General features: G+C 43.0%; 1 protein-coding gene across 2 annotated transcripts in view; it reads left to right on the top strand.

The window, feature by feature from the left end:
- The window catches only part of LOC102931073 (sine oculis binding protein homolog), a 133,662-nt gene that overhangs the window by 98,020 nt on the left and 22,460 nt on the right, over positions 1–13,182 (top strand). The window lies entirely within an intron of this gene.

Raw genomic sequence — 13,182 nt, forward strand, 5'->3', positions numbered from 1 at the left:
ATATTGGACACAAGTGTATTATTTCCCACTTTTCACCCCATCATGCAAGGCACTGTGACAGTTCTGAGGCCTGATCCAAAACTTGTTCAAACCAGTGGAAGCCTTTGGATCAGGTCCCTGTTGTTCAAAATTAAAGAGGGCCTTAGAGCACGGGCTTTCTATTTATGCTTTGTAGCTGGTGCTAAGGCAACATGAAGATGGGCACCATTGTAAGAATCTAGTTCAATAGTTCTCAAAATGTCTAATCTTGATGGTCCAATTTTGGAAGGAGCTGAACTACTACTCTATTAGCAGGTTGAAAAATAGCAAAGCTTGGTCATGAAAAATGTCAACAACTTTCAACAAGTTTTACTAAAAATACATTAAATAACTTCCCAATATTTATCTTCCACAAATGCAACTGCTATATTCCCCCCCGAGTTGTTATATGCTTGGAATGGGAGGGGACATGGTCTGTGCTCGTGTGGAGGTGAGGTATACTACAAGAGACTCTCTTGAGTTGTGGTCCACACCATGAAAATGTTGTCTGTTTGTACCATGCCTAGCCCTGGCCTCCAGGCACTACTGCAATACAAATATTAAGTAATACTAATAAGGTTTGAAGATCCCCAACTTAAATAGGTAGATGGAATTACAGTTAACTGCACCCAGAGTCTGCTCTGCACAAGCCTCTCACTTGCACTGGGATAAATCAGAAGTAATTGCCCTGAAGTCAATGAGAATTACACCCAGTATAAACCTGGTGCAAGTGATGGGAGAATTAGGCCCAGAATTCTTCATTACTGATAAATCACAAAGATTTATCAAGGTCTTGACTTACATTTCCATTTATTATTCTATGGACCTACAATATTTCAGACTTAGATTACAGTATTATTCACCACACTCAGTAAACAGTAGATTTAAGTTTGACTGATTTAATGGGTGTTCATTGGTGATTTTGGCCCAGACAAAGTGGTATTAGCCTGAAGCAAAGCCTAAGGCTAAAAGCATCATGTGAGAGCAAAAAACATTAACCTGCCCCTCAAACCACCTCATTATTACATTTATATTCCTGTCAACCATCTCATGGGATATTGGAAACATACTGAAGAAGGGATTGTTATTTTTATATTCACTTGGAAATAAAAAAGAAAATATTAGAGAAAAATACATAGAAGAAAAAGATATTACAAGGTATAAATTCTAGACAGATGAGCCACATGGGGTTTTTTCCATCTCAAAATGTTATATTGCTGTAGGACCAGAGTAAAGTTTTATACTGAAAGGAGGGAGAACATGTTTATTCAGGTGCTGACTAAAGGAGTAAATTAATTACAGAATAAAAAATCTTTTATCAGCTTTCTAATATTATCTAAAAATTTGACACTACAAAACTGTTAGGTTTCAGTGTTTGTCCTGTGGTGAGCTCTCAGCCATCCATTAAACAATTTGGAGTTAGTAAGTTGGCTGCGTCCCCTTTTACCTTCCAATTTCCCCATTTTTAGCAATGTTCCCAGTTCTCAAAATGATCTAATACATTTTCAACACTAATTACTCTTAGGGTGAAATTCACTTCCCCTTCCTGGTTACTGGGGCTTGGTGCAGAGAATTCAGCAAGGAATAGCAAATATAGAGTCCCACTCAACCCACTGGTCAACTCTGGGGCTGCAATACAGACCTTCTGCAGTTGATATTCAGTCCTATTATCTGGAATAGCAGCTGCTAAGTCTTCATGCCCCTTCTGTAGGAGTTTGGGGCTGCGGGACCCATATAAGTGCAGATCAGTTGCCTCCCCCGTGGATGGCCCCAACAGCTGCTCCAAACCAGGGCTGATATGGAGCCCCACGTTTTCAGTGCCCAGGGAATGAAGAAGTACCCTTGCACAGCCATCCACCCATGCTGACTCCTATAGAAGAGCAGCAGAGACATATGTGGTTAGAGAGCCTTGCAAGGACATCTCTGTGAACTTCATCCTGAATAAAGAAATGAGTTTCCTCTATTTTCTGGGGATTTTTCTTAGTATGTCTTTCCACTCCTGCACAAGAGCAGTTGCAGGCATTGCACGTGGTGGAGGAGTGCTTTATAGACTCCAGAAATGTTTTTCCAGCTGTTACTCTGTGACCTTCTTTCATTTTATTTCATGAGTATTCAAAGTCGACAATTTTTGTCATGTTCTCAAGGTGCTTAAAATGTTCCTCGCTTTTGATATTTTGAAAGGCTGCAGTAGCAGCAGTTTGAGGCAAAAGTTCATGCTGTTTTCATGAGGAAACAATGGTCTCCTTGTGGTGCAAATGGCTTACAGATCAGAAAGGAAAATCACCAGTTTTAGGAAGCTGTTACAGTAGTTCAGAAACACGGAGAGCTACACCTATGTAATTTAACTGTTGTTTCTAGTCCCTTAGTTTTTCCCTGCTAAATTTCATGCTGGTGAGTATGAATGTTTTGATAAAGGAAACTTTAATAACATACAGAATGAAAGGTCTTGACCCTGGTTTCGTTGAAGTCAATGGCAAAACTGTAGTTGACCCACATGAATTAAGTTGAAGGCCGGAGGGTAAAATTTTCAGAAGTGCCTGAATGATGGAGGAGCCTCAGTCTCATTAACTTTCAGTGGGACTTAGGCTCCTAAGTCATTTAGGTGTTTTTAAAAAATCTACCCTTGGTCTAGTTCCTTGTGGGCTAGTGTCTGAATCACAAAAACTGCTAATCAGAGGGAACCCCCTTTTTAGCAGCTCTGACTTTCCCTCTCCCTCTAGTCTCTTTATGCCATATGTCTTTCTAGCCTCTCATCTTACAAACACATCAAATCCGACAATGGAATGATCATTTCTTTAGGATGTTTCCAAAATAAGTTTTAAAGTGAGTGTGTAAGTGGCTGGATGGGTAGGCTGGAGATTGTGTTTCTCAGAGGGGGAAATTCTGCCCTGTCCCTGTAAGGATGCTAGGAGACTGTACAGGGACTCTGAACTCCTCTGTGCTGTAGAACTGTGCTCTGTATGATTTGCCTATAACCTGCTCCTCAGGGGATAGGCCAAGGTGTTAGGGGGCTTATTCCTTCACTCTCCCACTTCCCTGGTCCTTCTCGCATGAACAGAGAGCAACAATACCCAAAGTCGGAAGGTGCAAACAATTCAGTGTTTATTGGGGTGAACTTCCAGCAAGCTTAAATCCAAGTTCCTTCTTCCTTATTTTCGAATCCCAATTTACTTCCTGTTTGCCCCTAATTTATATAGTAATATTCTTAGCTATACCTTAACCAGTCATTCTACTGAAATTTACCTAACCAATCCGAACATATTGTAACATGATTAGCTAACCAATTATATCCCACCACCTTAATTATTTTACACCCAGCAAAATTAATTATACAGCAGACAGAAACAATCACAGAACCAGACAGAGACCATGCAAATAAACAATAGCAAAGTGGGAACTATAATGACAAAACAATACAGAAGTGAGGATTTCACAACTACATCTATAAAGACATAAGGGTTTCCCAGCTGTGTCTATTGATAAGTGAGTTCTTACCAGACAGAAAACTATCAACCTAAATTTCCTTTTACATCTTCTAGGATCTTCCCTTTCTCTGGAGGTGACAGATCAGATCACCTTCCTAACAGCCCCATATTCACTAGTTTGGAATGTGAGGATGTGACCGTTCGCTTCCCAGCTTATGGCTGCCTCTGCTGCTTAGCCAAAGGCATTGGCCTAAGAACAGGGCCTCAGACTGTCACAGTGAGAGAAGGCCCTTACACAGATTCTTTCTTGTACACCTCTATTACTAGCTAAATGATAAAAATATACCTACATTCTTAGAGTATAGGCCTTTACAGACAGGCTTGAATATCTATATCCTAGCACAGGGCCATGGATTCACAAGTAAGAAATAAGTCCCATTGTCCAAGTCTCCTTGGGGAAGGAAGTGCAACAGCCATAGGGGCTACTACAGGAGGAGCTACGGAGTGGCTCCTCTGTTCATCCACAGCCCAGAGGGAGGATTCCTTCCCCTCAAATCCTGGGGAACCAACCAGCATGGAGGCCAGTTAATCAGGCTGAATGCTGTGATATGCATTTTGGTCCACAGTGCAGTTTCAAAGAGTAGCATCTAAGAGGCAAAGAAGAGTGATGTAAATTGCATGCACTCTGCCAAGCTAGCCTGAGAGCAGCACTTGTACAATTTTCTTCGACTCTTCCAGTGCAGGAGACAGACTTCAAAATCATTCTAGCACTTGGTCACTCTGCCTGCCAAGTTGTCCTGTTGAGAGTATTTAACCACCCTCCCTCATCCTGCAGCCTCCCGCCCATCTATCTCTACATCTTCAGAAAATTATTATTTTATTCTTTTTAGGATATTTTCCCTTCTAGAAGTATATCAGCCTCACATGAAAGAGTAAGCTTTAAATGCCATTACTAATTGCATTCTGTAATATTTTAGATAGGAAGATTTCTGGTGCTTTCTTCTTGGTGAATGCCACTACACACTACATTCATTTCCCCTGAAGTCTTGCTTTCCAAATACTGTGAGCTTCACCGGCAGTTTCAGATCCCAAGTTCTTACTTCAGTTTCAAAGCCTCAGACTGGAGTTGAAAAAACAGAGTTCAGCTGTTTATATACAAAATCAGATATGCAGCCATTGTGATGAAATAAGAACCAACCTAGATTTCCACTGGGCATTTGCATAGCTTACATTCATTGCTTTTGACTGGAAACATTAAAAGAGCTCCCCCCCCCGGAAATAAAGAAACACAAGGGCTTTGAATAGAGTATGTTTTAAATACCACAAATGACAAGTGCAGTCATTCAAAAATGAAATCAATTTATCATTAACCATTAATTACCAAATAGCTCTATTCTCTCCTTATGCTTCACGTAGCATAGACTTTTGCCTAATTGGAATGAAAAATGGAGACAGAGTGGGTCTCATATTTAAATGACCCAGTATTCTCCTCTCAGAAAACTGTGGTAAAGATTTGAAGAGAAGAGAGAGAGGATAGTCACATCACCAACAGGACATGGGAGTCATATAAAATGAGGAGAAAGAAAAAAAAAATCAATCCTTATATTCTTCCTCTTTAAAATGTATGTCTGTGTAGTATACAATGTAGTATCTAGACCAGGGGTTGGCAACCTTTCAGAAGTGGTGTGCCGAGTCTTCATTTATTCACTCTATTTTAAGGTTTCGCGAGCCAGTAATACATGTTAACGTTTTTAGAAGGTCTCTTTCTATAAGTCTATGATATATAACTAAACTATTGTTGTATGTAAAGAAAATAAGGTTTTTAAAATGTTTTAGAAGCTTCATTTAAAATTAAATTAAAATGCAGAGCCTCCCTCCCCCCCCAGGACCGGTGGCCAGGATCCCGGGCAGTGTGAGTGCCACTGAAAATCAGCTTGCGTGCCGCCTTTGGCATGCGTGCCTTAGGTTGCCTACCCTGATCTAGACTTTAAATTGTCACAGGACAGTTTTAAATTACAGGCCTCTGCAATGTTCTATCTTGTAAACTGTTTCATGCAAAGCAACAAATAATGTAATAACATGTTTGCATTCACACCTAATATGATTTCAAACTGTATTATAACCACATTCCTAAAGCACGCTAGAACCTGCCTTACGATCCTTTTATAGCAGTATTTCAGCTGAAATGGTTATTTAAAAAATATCCCTAACCTCACTGGACAGGGAAACCCTGCTACAATCTCTCTTGCAATCACCGTGTTGGAAAATGGTGATCAAGTATGGAGAACTGTGCTGAATGACTGCTTTAGAATATGCCTGTTGCCAGAACTGTTGAACTCATAGTATTGACAAGACTTCAGGCCATATCTCACTTTAATTACAGCTGAGTCAGAGGGCTTGGTTACACTCGTGTTGAAACCAGGTTCTGTGAATTGGTAGTAATTGTAATGTACACAGGGCCTTAGTTACATGATGGGAGTTCTTGGGTTACATACCAACATTGAGAAGATATGCCACACATTCAGATTCTTATAATAAAAGTAATTCATGTCACTGAATAGATAACAGTAGGAAAATAGCTGAAATAGCATTCCAGCAGGCAAATACTTTTAAAAACATTAGTTATATACCTATGCACAAATACGTTTAACCACTTCATTATATTAAACAGACATTCTGGATTAGATTGTCAGTGGGCATAAATCAGCATAGCTCCACTGAAGCTATGCCGTCTTAGTGGCCTCAGTGTGGTTCCTAGTGAGGGAATACAGACACACACACAAACATGCACACACACCCTACCATAATTGCCACCCTTCTTTATTGGCCTCAGCCGAGAAGCCAAAAGCTGGCTGGGTACAGAGTCTGAACAGCCCTCTCTCCCTTAGGGTTGCTCCCTTTAGCTGAGGTTTGAGACATATCCACCGGCTATGGAAAGGAAGCCTTGAGCTGCCACTGGCTAGGCTGTACCTGTCCTATCAATGACTAGGAGACTTAAATTTCCAGGGTTGTTAGTCTAGCACCTTTCATAATAACTAAATTCACTGAGAAAGAATAAAACATCATTAAAATAAACAGAAATCTATGAATTACAGGTCAGCTATATGGAAAAATCCTGGTTTTTTATTATTCCCTCAATTTTATTTGTTGTTGTCTCTGGGCTGAGCATGTTCACCCCGTCTTCCTCTCCTCTGCATCTCTCCAACCCAGCTCACCTGAGCAAACACCTTCGCAAGCTCTAGTCCCTCAGCAATACGGGGCAAGCTATACAAACAGCAACTGACAAATATATTTAAGTGCCCTAGTTTGTAATGCTTAATACTTATTTTTCATCGGAATCAGAAAACGCTGAAAGGAAATTCTTGTGTGCTGGAGTGATCTTTCTGTCAGTCAAACTGCTGCATGTTTGTTTACGAACAGTTCAACGGCATCTTTCCAATTTGACTTGACACCTATCACAAATGCAGCCTTAAACTAGAATCCTCGAGTGAGGTGCCTAGGGTCGTGGATGAAGTGCCAGCACAAAATTCAGAGTTATTATTATTTGCATTGTGATACTGTCTGATAGAGCATGATAAGGGCATTGGGCTCCTTTTGTGCTAGCTGCTTGTGTGTGTACACACACATAAATGAAGAGATTCTTACTCCTGAGGACATTCTGCGCCAAAAAAAAAAAAAAATTCTACACCAAAAATTAAAAATTCTGTGCACTATATTTTAAAATTCTGCAAGTTTTATTTGTCAGCATGGCAGTGGGGAGCACAGGCTACTGGTTGCACAAAGGTGGGAGATCACCCTGCAGCCTCCCCACCTCTTACCTCAGGTACACAGACTCAGTGGTGAGGCTGCACCCAATCCTGACACAGCACAAGGCCTGGACCTGCCCCAAAAACATGGGGTCCTGCTCCTCTGCACCAGGTGTGGGGTAGGCAGGCTCAACCAGGCAGGATCCAAGTGTGGAGGGGCTCAGTGTGGGGGGATCCAGGTGTGGGGTAAGAGGATTCTGTGTGGGACAATCTGGTGCAGGCAGCTCAGTGGGGTGTCTAGGTGTGGGGGGATCTGGATGCACAGAGGCTCGCTTGCGGGGGGGGGGGGGGAGGGAGGGTTTCCAGGTGCAGGGGCAATGGGACCCTGCAGGGGCTTCCAGGTGAAAGTGGTTGGGGCTCAGCAGAGGGGTCTGGGCATGGGGGTCAGCAGGGAGGTCTGAGTGCTGGGGGAGTGGGGCTTGGTGGGGTGGGGGTCTGGGTGCAGCTAATTGGGGGTCAGTGGGGTGGGGGTCTGGATGTAGGGGCTCAAGGTGGTGCAGGTGATGGGGCATCAGGGTAGGGGTTTGAGTGCAGGGAGCTCAGTGGGGGTGGTCTGGGTGCAGGGGTGGGGTCCAGAGGCAGCGGGTCTGGGTGCAGGGTCTCCAGATGCAGGGGTTGAGGTTCAATGGGGTATGGAGAGCTAGCGGGGTTCTGGGTGTACAGGGTGAGGCTTGGCAGGGGTGCCTGGGTTTGGGAGGTCCAGAGACACAGGGGTTGGGCGGATGGGGAGCAGCTCCCCATACAGTGACCCCTCCCCCCGCAGCTGAGGAGCGATGGGGGCAGGGAGCAGGGGAGGATACTGAGCTTCCTGCAGCAGGGGGAGGTTTCTGGGGGTGGGTCTGACACAACCCCAGCCACTCCTTGCAGAGGAAGAGGAAGTCCTGTACTTCCTGCCTCCAGCCCAGCTGGGACTAGCAGCTGATCCCGGCTCAGGGTAGGAGCCACTGGCTGGGGTGTTCCCAGCCCTGTGGTGATTTACCTCTCTGACGGCTGCTCTGGGTACCTGAAACGATGTACGTGCACAGCTAGGGAGTGGTCTGTGACTGCTTTTGCAGCTTCCCTTTGCTTCCCTATCAGAAAGTCATTTTTCTGCGGGGAAGCAAAGAAATCTGTGGGGGACATGAATTCTGCATATGCGCAGTGGCGCAGAATTCCTCCAGGAATAAGAGATGGCCCCTGGCCCAAAGAGTTTATAATCTAAGGGTTGGGTCATGCAAGTGGATCTGCCTGAGTGCAGGCACATGCAGCATCCAGCACCACGTGTCTTATTTGTGGTACCATAATTCACCAAGAAGAAGTTACTTCCCTCTTAGACTTTCCTTCTATGACAGTCAGGCTCATGGGAATAACTTTGGTGAATGTCTCCCTGATACATCAAAATGGGCCTGGGTTCAGTCAGCTGCGGAAGAATTTTAAAGGAGCTATCGGGCCAAGAGATATTATCTTGGCTGGCAGCTCCATAGCAGAACTCAGCCAGGGAGAAAATAAGGGGCCCATTATAGCAAAGGCTTTAGCCATTTCACTCCTCCAAATCCCAGTGGTGATGGGGAGTAGGAGAGCCTTCACTTTGGTCGATGACGACCTCTACAACAGCAGTGGGACTTCTTAACACTCTTCTCTAGTTTGGGGTTGGAGACCCTTCACTGCTGATTATGGTGAGCAGCTGAGACACCTCTCACATGCAAAATAGGCTTCCCCCCACAGACATCCCACGGGCCCACATGCTTCTCCTTTTGAGCGGTGCATGGCACTTTCTGCGCAATTGCTCTGTAACTCCTGAGTAAGTAGGGCTGCTTTTTGTCCATCAGAGAGGACAATTTGTCTCCTCAAGAGCCTGCTGTGAAGGCACCATACATAGCCCAGAGGGCCACCTGGTCAGAGCCTTCTGTACTTTGTGGCATGCTGTACCTAATTCTGTGGCAAGATTCCCCAATTTCTGCAGCACAATTGGTTCTGCAGTATACTTGCTATTCTGTGCATAGGAAAATATTTGAAAAACAAGGAGGTGTATTGAATTATATGCAACAGTCCTGATTCTGACTCATTTGAATATTTACTAGACACTTGTGTATGTGAACAGTTCTCTGTGTGCCACCTCCTACCTTCTAGTTTGCTGCAGGATCCAGTATTGGCAGAATGCAAAAATCGGGGGCCTTGTTGAAAAACGTATGACCAGACTCCCTCTTGGTTGCTGGGAAGATGTGGGTGAGAGGGTGGTGGCCCTTCTGGCTACTGTGAAAGGGTGAGAGAGGCCTCTGCCTCCTCTCTTTGTATGTTCTGGGATAGTTGACGGTAGCATTGTGTGGGGAGGTAGAGGGAAGGAGCTGGGGCCCTGATTTGGGTTAAAGGAAAGGCAACTATGGGTGGGAATGGGAGGGCAGGATACAAGGCCAAGTGGGGTTTAGAAAATCTGCAGGGTACATATAACTGGAGCAGTGTTGGCAAGTTCAGCTTCCAGGATGATTATTTAATAACTTAATGAGAGCAGGAAAACTGGCCTGTAGAATTCAGGATTCATTCTTCCTGTCAGAAGCCCAGCTGCTTGGGTAGCTACTTCTCATAGCTCAGGCAATCTTATGCAGCATGGGGCATGCTCAAAGGAAACAGCTAGAACCTTCCTGTGAGTGGGAGGAAAAGGCAGACAAGGGGCACAACCTGGTGCCTGACCAGAATGAAATTAGCAGGCACCAACACAGGATTTGTGTGGCTGGGTGGAGATGCTAGAGGCACCTCACCCAACTGGCCTAGTCTGTAGACAATTCTATGGCTCCAGAATCATAGAGATCAACAGAGCCTGCTGCAGTGGGCTCTAAATGTTACTATTGTTATTTATTATTTGTAGTGCAGTAGTCCTCTAGAAGCCCTGGTCGTGGATTGGGGCCCTATTGTGCTAGGCACTACACACATATAACATAAATACAGTGCCCCAAAGGGCTTTCAATCCGAGTAAAATCCTGGCTCCACTGAAATCAATAGGAGTTTTGCTGTTGACGTCAATGGAGCCAGGATTTCACCCTAGCTGCATACAACAAAGATACAGGAGGAGCACAAGGTAACGTGTAAATGTAGTTAAATGTGTGATTTTATTCCAAAATACTTTGACAGGCTGCAGCCTTTTGCTGTTGCCATGTTTGGTAAGGACCCAATCCAGAGGGCCTTACTTAGACAATCACACACTGAAATCAGTATACGTGTTTCCCTGACCAAGGAAGGAAGTTTTGTTACTCATCGTCTCGTTTTGGAGAAGCAGAAAAGCAGAACTTTCATAGCCTGTCAAAGTATTTTGGAATAAAATCACACATTTAACTACATTTACACGTTACCTTGTGCTCCCCCTGTATCTTTGTTGTATGCAGCTAGGGTGAAATCCTGGCTCCATTGATGTCAACAGCAAAACTCCTATTGATTTCAGTGGAACCAGGATTTCACTCGGATTGAAAGCCCTTTGGGGCACTGTATTTATGTTATATGTGTGTAGTGCCTAGCACAATAGGGCCCCAATCCACGACCAGGGCTTCTAGAGGACTATTGCACTACAAATAATAAATAACAATAGTAACATTTAGAGCCCACTGCAGCAGGCTCTGTTGATCTCTATGATTCTGGAGCCACAGAATTGTCTACAGACTAGGCCAGCTTATGCTCAAATAAATTGGTTAGTCTCTAAGGTGCCACAAGTACTCCTTTTCTTTTTGGTCCCTTTCTTCTGTCTCTCTAAGCTCTACAATGGAGCTGCCATTGATGCAAAATACTGTGGAAGCATGGGATAATGCCTGGATACTCTTTTTAATTGTGGCTGTGTTGTCTGAGTGTTACTAATGTGTGATTTCTCTTAGGCTGATGCAAATATCTCCAAAGACAGAGCGGTTTTAGCAAATGTGTTTCTTAATGTAATAGTGTCTGATACTAGATTATGGCCCAGAGGTTAGTGGTGGGCTACACTAATGGATGAACTTCACTCCTGCATTTGACAGCTGATTAAAGTATTAATTGTTCTGTGCGCAGGGCTATAAGCATATCTGTTTAAGAGCAGCAGAATATGTACATTGTGCTTGTGTGGGTAACCTCATGGCAAATTTTGGACTCCACTTCGGATGTTTCTATCAAAATAAAGGCTTGACTGCCAACATGAATAGCTTTCTTTCTGTTCTGGAGAAATACAAGATGGAAAGAGTTATAGGATCCCACAGCTCTGGTTTTTTTGGTGTTCCCATACCAAGAGAGAGTAATGTTTCTGCTGATGCAGTGTCTTCCGAGTGGTCTAGTGGTGTAGAATGCCACACGTTTCACAGGAAAAGGGTGAATGATATCAAGCCATTGGAGCTGATAAGTAGTACATTGGCACCCTGCCACTAAAATATAAATAAATTAAATGTACTTAAGGAAATGTTCATTCTGTTGTTTAGAATTGGACATGCCCCAGTAAGGTAAATTTAATCTTCTTGAGGGTTGCTGTGTTACAGTTGAATGGGATATGCATTTATCTCATTTCTGATCTTTCTGTCATTCAGGTCTTATGGCATTTGAGGTATGAAATGTTCTAGTTGGATCTAGGGATTGATGCTGGAAGGATATTCAAAGGGACATGAAGGCGCTCAAGAGGCAGTGAGTGCCTTGCAAGATCAGCCCATTCATCACCATAATTTTCATTATCACACATTATTCATTAGGCAGTAATTTGACGGCCCCACATCCCTTTTTATTAGAAATTTGCAAATAGAAAGTGCAGCTGGAAATGGTTTGTTGGGAAAGGTTACATATATAATTATTTTAGCATTTTGCTTTGCATTCCTTTATGTTAGCATGATGAACTGAATTTTATATCTGTAGAACACTGTGCAGCTACTTAGAAAATATTCTGGCCCTGCTTCTGACCCTACTGAAATCAATGGCAAAATTCCCACTGATTTCATTGCAAGCAGAGGCTAGCACTGAGGGCCTGATCTAAAGCCCACTGAAGTAAATGGGAGTCTTTACATTGTCTTCCATCGGCATTGAATCGGGCCATAAGAACTTGATCATGCAGCATTAAATCACATGAGCAATCCCACGGAGGACTGTGGGACTACTCGCCTGCATAAGGATTACAGCATTTTACACACAACTGTTAAAAAGCATTCTGCAGCAACTTAACTCCTCACTTGTCTGTACAATAAAGGGAAAGGATAACGTAATAAAAAAGGAAAATGAAAATGAAAAGAGGGCACACAGATTTCAAGCAGCTTGTAAAAAATAACACAGAGGATCAATCCATAATGCAAGTTCCTTTTTTTTTTTAAATGACACTTGCTGTATATTTCACAGATAGGAAAATGTTATTTTATTGAACTGAAAGATATACATGTTTCACCTAGCTATCACATCTTAAGTAATCAGCAATGGCTCTTAAAGAAATCTGTAATTACTTTGAGCATGTCATTAGTTAGATGTAAAATGAATGATATTGCTCTCTTTTATTACCCTGAGTGATATAGCCACTGGTATCATAAATTCATTGACCTCATCTTAAATGATCAATCCTGTAAGACAGACTTGATACATTAATTCTTAAGTGACATTTTTCTCCTCCAGTAATTTCCCCCCACTTTGAAGGATTGTTTTTCTCCATTTTTAGCATTATATTCTAGGATGTAATTTTACCAGAAAGTCACACACGCTCCTCCCCATCCTCACAAAGTATTTCAGACAGGCAGGTATCAGTTACCTTAACCTTAATCACTTTGGGATGTTGCATAAAATCAGTTAGATAATTATGAGACATTGGTCCATCTAGAATGTTCACAGGAATAGAAATATTGCATCTAGCTTTTGTGCCTTTAATTTTATCTGAAAGATCAAAGATACTGAAAGGGCTGTGATCAATGTGTGAGTGAGGCAGACTGGCTTGAGCATTTCTGGTACCTCAGTGAATGATTGAAAACAGGACAAATCAG

This window comes from Chelonia mydas, chromosome 3 (genome assembly GCF_015237465.2).
Source record: "Chelonia mydas isolate rCheMyd1 chromosome 3, rCheMyd1.pri.v2, whole genome shotgun sequence".
Taxonomy (NCBI): Eukaryota; Metazoa; Chordata; order Testudines; family Cheloniidae; genus Chelonia; species Chelonia mydas.